Raw genomic sequence first — 12,492 nt, 5'->3', positions numbered from 1 at the left:
GAACACAAATTGGATCCTGGGTATGTACTCAGGCAACGCTTCTACCAACCAACTACAGAAAAATTTTATTTGGTCAGCTTGGGTTGCCTGTAGTTGGATTATCTCTGATCTTAAATGTCAGTTGCAATGTACTCGTATTAGCGCAATGGCTGATCTCTTGGCTCGCATCATCAAAGCAGTTATTTAACGAAGTATTTGTTCAATTATTTTTGCAAAGATGACCACCAACAAATGATATAATTTTCAATTGAATCTTCAAACTCAACAAACAAGTATAAATACATAAGTAGTTGTTATACAAATCTTTCTTCACAATCGCAAATAAGTCAACAAGCAGACTATTATGAGATACAACACATTGATGACATTAAAGCCCTATTAAATGTCTGCACATTCCCAGGAATTGTGACACATTTGGATTAAATGTAAATCAGAAAAAGGGTATCGCATTGAAAAAAGTTGTCGAAGCAACAAGCGGAAGCATCAAAGTCAGCCCATAAAGCAAATGAGATTGCTGGCAGAGTGAGGGGAGACAGACAGACAAACAATTGAAAGGAATATAACAATCCTAAATTTGCAACACTTCACACTTAACAAACGAGAATATTACAACTGTGTTACCATATCCTTTCAGATGTTAATCGAATAGTTATTAAAAGAAAAAGCTAACGAAATAAGATGTCTGCCAACGTGAAAAAGCGAACGAATCAAATAATGCCAAATTGACAAAAGACAGAATTTTTTCGAATTGTAAGAAATCGGCTTAGTGGCTAGCGGCTGGAGACCTATTGTAATGTGTATACATAATTGAATGAGTGGAAGAACCTTTTCTCGTTTTTTTTTCAGCTTTGTTTAAACTATCTACGAAGGAAGCATTGTGGTGGCTGCAGGAGCTGTGGCAGGAAAGGCGTTTAGATAGGTTCGTGGTGTGCCTAGCAAATGTGCATGTCGTGACCAGCTCGCTATTATGGTTTAAGGGCAAAGGCATACATGAATGCTTAGTTAGCGGTTAAGATTGCGTTTGAAAAATCAACAAATCGTAAAAAAATAACAAACACACGCGCAAACCCCGAGTTGAGACGACAATGGAGAAAGACCACAAAAAAAAGAAAGAAACAAACAAATAAACAAGAAAGAAACAAAGAATAAAAAATCGTAAAATAGAAAAAACTGAAAAGTAAAATAAAAGAGTTGAAAAAGGAAGAAAAAACTCAGCGCACGAACACAACAAGAAAATAGTACACAATAAAAAATGTATGAAGCCGGCATTGCATGAAACTGCAATGGAAATAAAAACACAACTCAAACAAAACCAGTTTATCGTGCGTAATTTGATCGCATTACTGGCTGGCGGTCGATTCTCTACGTTCTGGGTTGAAGAATTTGTTTGTTAATATGTATTTTGCCTGAAACTGAAAACAAAACTGGTTTTATTTTCGGCTTATTTCGATATATATTTTTTTCATATCGGTTAATTGCATGGCGGCAGTTGAGTTAGCAAACGACGCAAGGTAAGCAGGTCAAATCAGCAGATTCTGAAAATGAGGTTGTCAAAAAAAGTAAATCATAGTTAAAATTGAGTTTATACTATACATACACAACGTTTTTTGCCCGTTTTTTTCCTGAAGCATACTTTAAGTGTCGCTTTTTTAGCTTACTAGCTAGCTTGCTCGCATTATGCCTGTTCTTAACTAAGTGTGCGCTCATCCTGTCGATCGTGTTCAAATAGCTCTCAATGTAACTCAAGTATCCTGAATGCTATCTACTCAAATGTCCTCTTATGTACCTGACTTTGTTTGTGCATCAAATAATGGCATTTTGTTGAAACATGCCTTAGATGGTTTCCTGCTATTGTAAGTATGTATATATTTATTTACTCTCTTATTTCTTTATGAAAAAATAATATTCCATTAACGATACTTTGCAGCCTTGAACACACACGCAGCGAGGCTGTTAAATACATAGTGCACTTATTTGTCTTTTCATTCATTGTTTTTTTATATGGCAAATACAAAGTTTATTGCCACGATCGATGCAGCTGTTTTCTATATCAAATATCATACCCATTATTCTCAGCAGCTAAATCATCTGCGCGAATCGTGTGCCTCGTCGATTTATTTACTTGCATGTACATATACATATGTTAATATGTACATACTTACATAGATTTTTTTATTTGTTTACTATAGAATTTCGTTGTAGTCACGTTTTAATTAAAGCTTCCTCTAATATCTTTGTCTTGCCCTTATAAATTTAGAAATATGTACATATGTATGTACATAAATTAAAGCATTCCACTTTTAACGACGTAATTAAAAGTATTTGCACTGTTTTAATCTACTTAAATAACTGCAATAAATATCGGACAATAAAATCATGGAAATCGTTTTATTGCACCGTGGGACAAAAACCAAAAAAAAAAAATCACAATTCACGAAACACTCAAAATACTCACGAAACTATGGGTCCAATATAGCAAAAATGCGTTTTTAGTTTTTCTCTTTGACGTCAGATTTTTTTAGGACTTTGTAGTTTCAAAGATACAATTAATTCCAAAAATTATGTGAAAAAATTCAGTGCAATGTAGAAAAATAGTATGGCTATCAAATGAAAGAGAAAATTCTGTAGAACTAAAGAATATTAATATTATTATGTTCACAAGGACGAATTGGTATTGAAAATGCCCTTTTAATTATTTTTATGTTTTATAGCTGTTCAAGTAGAAGCACGAAATTCGAGGATATGGTGGTGTGAGTATTAATCCTTTACCTATAATTTTTTCTAAAATAAATACTTAAAAATTGCAAGGATACAATTTTAAAAGCACATTTTCAATACCTATTTGTGCTTATGTACCAAAAAATGTGATATTTTTCAATTCTACAGAATTTTCTCTCTTATTTGATACCCATATTGTTATTCCATATTGCACTGAATTTGTTAAACAATTTTTTTTTTTTAAGTAATCATATTTTCCAAATTTCAAGTCAAGTCAAAGTCATTTAAACAAATCCTGACGGTTAAGACAATAACTGAAAACGTCGTTTTATTATTTTCGGCCCATGTTTTCGCGAACATATTGATTTTTTGGTGTGTTAAATTGACTGTCGCACAGTGTTATTTTACCACAGAAAAAACTGTACTCCGTTTCGTCCCAGTAAACATTGCACCCATTTGAGAAAGATAACAAAGAGAGTCAATCAATTGAAAATAAGAAATGAGTATCGAAAGAGGGTGCATATATAATGGGAAAAAAAAAATTAAATCGAATATTCACAAAGGCCTCGTGCACACGAAAACCTTATAGCTGAGCACAGAGATGATCTGATTAGCGAGCTTATAAGCTTACAAACTCAACAATAGACTCTTCGAATCTGCTACGCCTTCAACTGATAAACAGCTCGAAAATCTCTAAAGTATTGAAACCTTGTTAAAATGCATTTCAAGGAACTTTGCAGTTTTAAAATTTCCAGTTTTCGAGCACAGTAGGAACCAGCTTATTGAAAAAGATAATTCAAATGCTAAATTTAATTCACACTTGAACTACACTTAACAAAAAACCTTTGTACAAAGGGGACTGTTTCTGTGGTTTTTTTCGAAAAAGCGTTTACTACTGAAAAAGGCGCCGACATCAAATCATTTTCAAATTTTTATCAATCCTAAATGCTTAGTGGGATATTTTCCTTGAAAATTAAAAAGACTACTAGTGTATTTAATAGCTTCGATTTGGAATAATTATTTTCTGCATATGTGCAATTAATTGTTGGAATGACGCTGTAAAATGCTAGTGACGTTGGTAGTAAACCCCTTTGCCTTAAAAATTTTATACATATTTATATATTTATCTATCGAAAAGGTGAAAGGTGGTCAATCATTGTTCGGTAAGAAGCCCCAGATATAGTTTCTGGCGTTTCATCCTCTTTCTCGAAGAAATATGGGCCGATAACTTTTTCGGCCATACAACCGAACCAAACAGTGTATCTGGATGAGTGTAACTGGAAATTTTTGCTCATACATGTAAAAACTGGTCATCAAAAAAATTTACAAAATTTTGGACATTTAAAAACAGGACATATATTTTTGGTCACATAAAAGTTGGGCAAACATTTTTGAGCAATTAAAGATTGGACCTAAAATTTTGGTCATTTAAAAAATTTACATAAAACTTTGGTCACTCAATAACTTAAGATAAATTTCTTGTCATTTAAAACCAAATAAATGGTTGGTCGTTTAAAAACTGCACTTCAATTTTTGGTCATCGAAAAACAGGGCATTGTTTTTTCGACATAAAAAAAACTTGAGGTTTTTTTTTTGAATTGGGCATAAATTTTTACAAAAGTTTTTGTTCATTTAAAAACTGAATATGTGAAATTGTCAGTTCCATGTGGATATGATTTTCCCCCCTTTGAAAAGTGGATAAAAATATAGATAGCATAAAATAGAAAACAACAGGAATTTATCCATGCGTTTTTGTAGATCAATTTCGAATTTTTCGTACTTTCGGAAGCCAATTAAGACATTAAAAGACAACATAAAAGATACTCGAGTTTGGCATGAAAGTACTTTACTTATGGACTGCTTCTATATGCCAAGACAAAGAAAGTTTTAAGGACATTCTTCTGGTCAGTGCTGCTTAATTGCCGGTTCGAGGAGCTTTTTTAGGGTAGCAACGCTTACGCACTTTACCACCGTGCAGACATGTGCCCGGGTAGCTCAGTCGGTAGAGCATTGGACTTTTAATCCAAGGGTCCAGGGTTCAAGTCCCTGCTCGGGCGAGGTTATTTTTTTTTTTTAATTTGTTATTTAATTTTATAACTTTTTTTTGGAATGTTGTTAGTCCGGAAGATAATTCAAGCAAAGGTAAAAAAATAATATAAATTTAGCATTTTTAATTTTGACTTACATTTATTGCTAACGGAATTTCGATGAAATTCAGACGATGTTCAATTTGTATTTACCATTAATAGCACAGTGCAACACTCAAAAAGTGATGGAAAAGAGGCCAATTGCATTAAAAGAGGTCAAATATGAATAAATACCAAAGAATTTGGTTCCCATTTCCATTTTATGTCGACTTGAAGTTGTGAATTTAAGGTTCAAAAATAAACAACTACAATGATTTTTTTTTGATTTCGGCGACAAATTTCATACCTATATACATACAAACATATAATTAAAATTTTTCAGTTGAACATTGAGCTGTGTCAAAAGCTCCTCAAATCCCCTCCTCTTCCCGCTCCGAAAACTTTGCAAAATGTGTTTTTATTAAATTATATGTTCAGATTGGGCGCTTATTTCGTCAACTTCAAATTGAAATAAAAAATAAACGGTAACCAACTTTTTCAAATCCTTTGGTACTTTTCATTATTTGACCAGCTAAATCAAATTCTGTTGGTCCGATTCCCAACACCTCCAACTTTTTGAAATTTGGTACACAGTGTAGTTAACATTTGGGACAAATAATAAGATACTGACAGTGTTGCCACTGCCTTGGCCTTTAAAGAAATTAAATCGTAAACCGTATCTAAATGTATACGCCGAAAAGAGCGGGAATTTTTATACAGTACATGTATGGAAGAAAAACTCGGGCCCTTAAAAAACCCATTAACATGTAGTCAGTATCTTCCCATTCTTAGCCACGGATTTGGGAAACAAAGGCCCGTTGTTATAGTCAAAAAAAAAAAAAGACGACTCTAAAGTTAATTGCAGCTTTTTGGCAAAATTTTCAATGGGATATCTGTCAAAAAAGCTGCCACTAATTCGAAGTTATAAGCTCTTAAGCAGTTAGAACCACAATTTTACCTAATTTCTATTTTTAGTACAGTCAAGTTATAGTAGAAAATTAGTCATCGGCATGGTTGTCAGTTTCCCTTGAATGCTTAGGAGGAGGGTTGTTAGGGATGTCAAAGTTGATTTGCAGGACCCGGGAAATTGTGGAAACATCACCATTTTTTAAAGATAAATAAATATCTCGATATTACAGTTAAATACTACAGGTCGGAAAACTTTTTAAAATTTGCAAACTAAGTACTTGGTGTTATTAAATGCACGTTCATGTAGCTAAAAATTTAATTTTTCAAAGTGGTAAGAATAAAAAAAAATTTCTTGGTTGGAGGATGAGCAGCCAACTGTTAAAAAAGAAATATTATAATAAGTATCACGTACGTAAATAAAAAAGAAGAAGTCCTTCAACTGTCGAATACTTATGGAAAGAGGTATCCAAATTTGCACTGTGGAAAAAAAGAAGTATCCCTCGAAATTTAAGGCGAAAATGTATCCATTTGGATAGATATGTATCAAAACGGCAACACCGGATACTGTTTTGGCAAGTTCATTCAAGTGTTTAAGCAAATAAATTAATTGTTGCCGTAATACATTTTATATTTTTCAATGTCATATGAGATCAGCGACATCTACGCGGCTAATTGCTTTTTTCACAAATGCCATATGTGACGTCACGTGAAGACTACCTCTTCTGGTTCGAGTCCGTTTGGAGGTGGTTAAATAGTCGCTTTGTTTCGTTCTCTTCTCATTCCCAAGACAGTCGGTTCATGATCAAGTTTTTCCCAAGAAGCTACTGTTGTTTTGTTAAGATCGGTCTGGAATCCCCAGGAAAGGGGAATGTCGAGGTTGGCTCGATTAAGATAACAACAGAATCAAAATAACCAGCATAATTCTATAGCCGCAGCTTTAAGACGGGCGGGGACGCGGGCAAAAGATGTTAGTGATAAATACCTATACAAAACCTTAAAAAAAAAAATCATAAATACTTAGAGCCTTTGGACTAAATATTTCTATACACCGGCATTTTTTCAAACACCAAAGCTCTTCAAGCGGTCATATAAGCGATCTACTCAAAAGCAATTTAATGCTGTCGTAAGTTAATTGTCTTTTTATGAGCCCGTAGGCGGTACTCAATTACGAGGAGTTTTACTACTTAAGCAGCTTTTAATAACTATCAAAATGTAAGCTTAGATATGTATACAAATAAAAACGCAAACATTTATATTGGCAAACATTTATATTGGCACATATGTACAGCGGTGGCAAAATGATTAGGGACATGAAACTGTAACAAATTTTACCTATTTTTCTTTGGTTTATTTATTATTATTTTTTTTTTTGTTTAAAAGTATGGGCCATCAATTTATTATTTTTTATAAAAGTATAGCCCATTTTATCTAACAAAAACTGTATAAATTTCGTATTTCAAACTTTGTTAAAATTATAAAAATTCTGCAAAACGGCCAAAAATTTTGGTATAATGAAGTTTGAAGTTGCTAAAAAATCGCGTTGATTTTTGATAATTTTTTCACACTGTATTATGCAATTTTTTTTCATAAAAAAAATTGGAACATTTTTTATATGAAAGAATATATGTATGTTAAAAAATTGCCAAAAATCAACACGATTTTTAGCAACTTAAAACTTAATTATACTCAAATTTAATGGGCTATAAAACTGCAAACTCAAAAAACTTCTAAAAAATCTGATTAAAAAGTAGAAAATTTAGATGCAACTTTGCAGAATTTTCGCACAAAATTTGAGATACGAATTTAAGTGGTTTTTGTTAGATAATGAGCTGAAATTTTTTATGAAAAATTATAAATATTTAATAACAATAAAAACAAAATAATTGGCAAAACTTGTTAAAATTTCGCGTTCCCATTTACTGTTCCACCACTGTATGTATGAGTACTAAATATTCATTGAGTTGAAAATGAAAATATCTTTTTATCAGTCAATAAAAAAATAGATTTAACATCTGGTTAGTTTTGTTTTATCTTATCAAACAACCCGCCGCGGCGGAATTCAATTATTTTGGCGCGTGGGTGGCGGTATACATACATACATATTTGTGTTTTTTTTTTTATACATATCTACACACTCGCATACGTATAGTTATTTTCATTTTATTTTAGTAGCGTTGTTGATGGCGACAGCATATATGTCAGGATGGCCGAGCGGTCTAAGGCGCCAGACTCAAGTGTGAAAACTTGCCCGCAATTGCGGGTTGTTCGGAGCTTTCTGGTCCTCTCTGAGGGCGTGGGTTCGAATCCCACTTCTGACAAGAATTTTTTTTGTACTTTTATGCTTTTTTTCTCTTTTTGAATTACTTAAAATATATATTTTTTTTAGTTTCTTTGATAGACTTTTTTCTTGGCTCATATTTTTTTCATGTTAGTAGATTTATTTCTAGAGTACCTCTACATTAAACCGAAAATAATTGTTTAATTAATTTTAATTCAAACTTGTTTCATGCAAATGCCAAAAGCCTTGACATTCCGTTTTACTCGTAATTCATTTAATTAGTCGGTTCGGTGCAGGCCCACATAGCAATATATACGTATGTATGTATGCATGTATTCTTAAATGAAAATAAAAGATGAAAAAAATAAGCCACTAAATTGATTATAATTTTTGCATGCTCCCCTTTTATCAAGGCAACAACAATAAAAATTCGTCGGTTACGTGCTTTTGCTTTGTATATATTGGTATTTTACATACACATAGAAAAATGTTAGTATCCCCGCAGGAAAGTGTAGTTAGCTTTTTTGCGGGATTTCTAAAAAATATATAACTTGTAGTTAACTACAAAAGGCTAACTTGAAACTAGTTGAAAAGTAATGCTGGAATCATGAAGGCGTAATCGGGAGATTGTTTCTATATAAACAAGTATTTATTTAAATATCCTCATACAAATTTTACTTTGAATTCACCCTCTTTCTGCACTTCACAAATACTTCTTTGAATTCACTACAAAAGGCTAACTTGAAACTAGTTGAAAAGTAATGCAGGACTCATGAAGGCGTAATCGGGAGATTGTTTCAATATAAACAAGTATTTATTTAAATATCCTCATACAAAGTTTACTTTGAATTCACCCTCTTTCTGCACTTCACAAATACTTCTTTGAATTCAGGACAAATAAAAATTTTATGCTACCATTTTGAAGTTAAGATATGTCGGACGGAATTTGAATACATATGTGACCACCTACCGCAGAATATGTTAACAAATTGGTAATGTTAAATGAAGTAGATAATTAACCAAACAAATAAATAAAAAAATACAAAAAAGTTGTGTTTTTCTTATTGATATTTTATGGCCGAAAGTTGTTAGTTACAAGTTAGTTGACATCTGATACAGAGGTAACCACCCTTGACTAATTTGCGTCCATGGCCATAGAAATATGTGTGGCTAGCTTTCCTCAAAGAAAATATACACATAATAGTGGCCTTTAGTTCCTTCCTAATCAACTTAAAGTTAACTTATAGTTAGATAAATTTCCTGCAGGGATGTTTGTAGGTATTTAATAGTGTACAAAAACGATTTCGCCGCACATCTGTCATTAAAATTGCTTTTGAATTTGCCCGCATTTCAATGCTCATCGCCGCATCCCAGTCGAGCTTTTGTTTGGTAATTTTGTATACAAATTCCGGCAATTAGCATAACAATGCGAACATTGATGATTAAGTGTGTTTGTATTTAGTTTCATAAGTATGTATGTATATGTTTTTAGCTCTTTTAAAATCAAGCGCTCATATAAAATTTGTACTCGTTTTCCCTAATTGTGTAGCATCTTTGTACTTTTATTTTTCATATTTTTTCCAATGAATTTTTTAATTAAATAAAAGTGCCAAGTTGGCAATACTGCTAATGCCATATTTGAAGAGCTCGAATGCACAGTTTGAGGACAAAACATTCTCAATAGCTCATGTGTTTTCAGACATAAAGGAAGGTAGTCCATCACGAAAAGCATAAAAATTCGAACGGCTCAAGATATTATCTAGAATAATAAATGAATCGAGGTATAGTATGTCCAGATAGGGTCGGAATAAGTTAAGGAAGCTGGCAAAGAGCTCTACACTGAGAAAAAAAACCGTTTAAAAATGCTCGTATTTAAATCAAGTGAAAATTGTGAACAAAATGGATTTTTCCATTATACATACACTACGTATAATGGAAATATTCAATTCAAATACGCCCGTATTAAAATGAAGCATTTTTCACTGCATGCACAGCGGTGACAACACATCCACACATACATACATGGTATGACATAATGCACTAATCGCGCGCTGTGATATTGATTCAAACTCAACATTTGAAAACACATTTACATGTATGGCTCTAGCTGAGTGTGCAAAGATGCTTGATACAACTGGTTGCTGCCAATAGGGTCCGGGTTCAATTACCATCAGAGACGGAACGTAAAACTAAACTTTTTTTTTCTTTCTTAATTATAATTTCATATAACGAAGAAGCATCTGTGCACTTCACAAAGACATATTTCACACAACGTACATACTTGAATTTAAAACGTATGCGTATTTTTTTATATTTAGCACGTTTTTTTTTAATCTAAAATTTTTTTCCCTCAGTGTACTGCACGTATGAAACTCCTATTGCTTCCATTTAAATAGACCAGCAAGTGGGCATTGACTTCGATCATTACCATTACCATGGATATTGTCATAGAAATGGTAATTACCTACTATAGGGCGATTCAAGTGTGAAGCAGATATCTGAGTCAATTTCTCTAACGTTGCTGGAACTGTCGCAATGGCAAAGTGAGCAGAGCACTGGCATGCCGTTCGAGAGATCCGGGTTCAATCCTTGGCAACGGAATACTTTTTCTTTTTTAAATTAATTTTTGTCTTTTATTTTCAAGTTTTATTGTTTAAAAAATATATATATTTTTTAATTTCATTTAATATTTAGAAACTTGTTTATTTATTTTTTTTATTTTTTTGACTTAAATTTTTAGTTTTTATTGTAATATTTTTTTCGTTTATTTTTTAGACATCCTCTTTAGCAGATTTTTAAATTAGTCATTCGAAATACAGTGAATATAGTTGTCTTTGGAAATACTGTGGTGAGATGAAAGACATATGCCAGAATTGGCCTGTTAGTTATTGTTTGTCTTTTGCAGCTTTTAAAAAGTAAATGAATTAAAAAAAAAATAGTATCCTTTTAAAAACAATAAAATCTACACATCAAAAAAAGCAATTAATTTGAAAAAGCAAATTATTAAATAAAATAAGTCACTAAATATTTAACAAGAAAAATAATAATGTAATAAAAAAAGGAAAAAGAACATTTTTGGGCTAGGACTCGAACTCGGATCTCTCGAAGGACACGTCAGTGCTCTACTCACTGCAACAGTTCTGCCAAAGCCTCGTGTCCTTCCTTTTTAAGGATACAAATTCAGCTAACCTCTTGCTTTAGCTCTGGTGGCCAAAATCTTTGCTTAAAAAAATTCTTAAATGTTCATTAATAAAGATCTGCATTTCTTAACAGCTCAAAGCAACTCATCCCCATTTTATATTTCAGATGCATCTGTAAAAATATGCGTCACGTCTTCTACCGGCTTAGCGCCAGACATCAACATCTCGAAAGACTTTTGTAATTCAAATGCAATATTACATAGTCCATTCCTCGCTTTAACGTCTTTCGGCGGCGTACGAATACTGGCCGATCTCCAGAGTCTTAATAGTCCTCCAGTTAGGCTATTCATAGACAATGTCTGTGGATATTTTCGATTCTTTTAAGGCACTGTTTTGCACCAGCCGGCAATGTTGCTGATACACAACTTCTCCGGAAATTCCGTGATACTTATTCCGTACTTTGTACGAATTTCAGCCTGACCCCACCCAATTTATGTAGGTCTGCTCTAGACAGGAAATTTCATATTTCCATATCAGTCATCACCTTTGTTGACTTGGGTGCCCCTTAGTAGTGCCTACAATTTTCAACCATGTGTTTCAGTCTGCAAATGCGCACTAGTACAAAATTCTTTAGTTGCATAGTAAAATATGCCATTGATTTCCGCTTCATTTCAATACTTCATCACTTCTCTGCACCCACTTGTCAACCATTCACCGTTGTATCGGCGCTTAATGAGCCGTCACTCACAGTTGTCAATGCTTTTTAAGCGAAACGACGAAGCTAAGCTAAACAGAACCACTAATTTCTAAACACTCGCACCGAAACATTAGGTTTTCCCTTCCGAATTGCCGTGTAATGCCGAGCTTTGAGGCACTCAGCAACTAAACGCTTTGACCGCTTTTTTTTTGTAGCTGCGCCGGCGCACACTGTGCCCCTTTTCAATTATAGCATGCCAAAAATCCAAAATTAAATGATTTCAGTTGGCCATGGTTTTTGGTTCTGTGGCTGACAAATATTCAGCTACTAAGACAATCTAATTCATTAAAAAAAAAGCAACAAAATATTCATTTTTTTGTGTGAAGTTTTTCGCATACTTTCAAGTAGCAGTACTTGTTTTCGCGAAATTATTTAAAAATAATTCGTAATGCGCGGTTAAGCTTAAATGCCTTCTAATTTATTTAGTAAGTTTCAAACCTGTATTACAGGTTTATAATTTTCACTATATATAAACAAAAAATATTCGAAAAATTTATAATTTTGAAAACATTAAGATCTTTAATGAAGCAGATCTTGCAAGTCTAGCCCGACCCAAACTAGTTT

At 32.9% G+C, this 12,492-nt stretch overlaps 2 non-coding genes across 2 annotated transcripts; both read left to right on the top strand.

The window, feature by feature from the left end:
- Positions 1 to 4,702: 4,702 nt before the first annotated feature.
- Positions 4,703 to 4,775, top strand: TRNAK-UUU (transfer RNA lysine (anticodon UUU)). The gene has a single exon. It is a non-coding gene; the product is annotated as a tRNA-Lys (tRNA).
- Positions 4,776 to 7,950: 3,175 nt separating this feature from the next.
- Positions 7,951 to 8,071, top strand: TRNAL-CAA (transfer RNA leucine (anticodon CAA)). Its single transcript has 2 exons — positions 7,951 to 7,988; positions 8,027 to 8,071. It is a non-coding gene; the product is annotated as a tRNA-Leu (tRNA).
- The last annotated feature ends 4,421 nt before the right edge of the window (positions 8,072 to 12,492 follow it).

This window comes from Rhagoletis zephyria, unplaced genomic scaffold (assembly GCF_001687245.7).
Source record: "Rhagoletis zephyria isolate East Lansing unplaced genomic scaffold, Rhagoletis_zephyria_1.1 Rzeph_scaffold_03869, whole genome shotgun sequence".
Classification (NCBI taxonomy): Eukaryota; Metazoa; Arthropoda; class Insecta; order Diptera; family Tephritidae; genus Rhagoletis; species Rhagoletis zephyria.
Note: the sequence above shows the minus strand (reverse complement) of the source record. Positions and strands in the feature narration are given on the sequence as shown.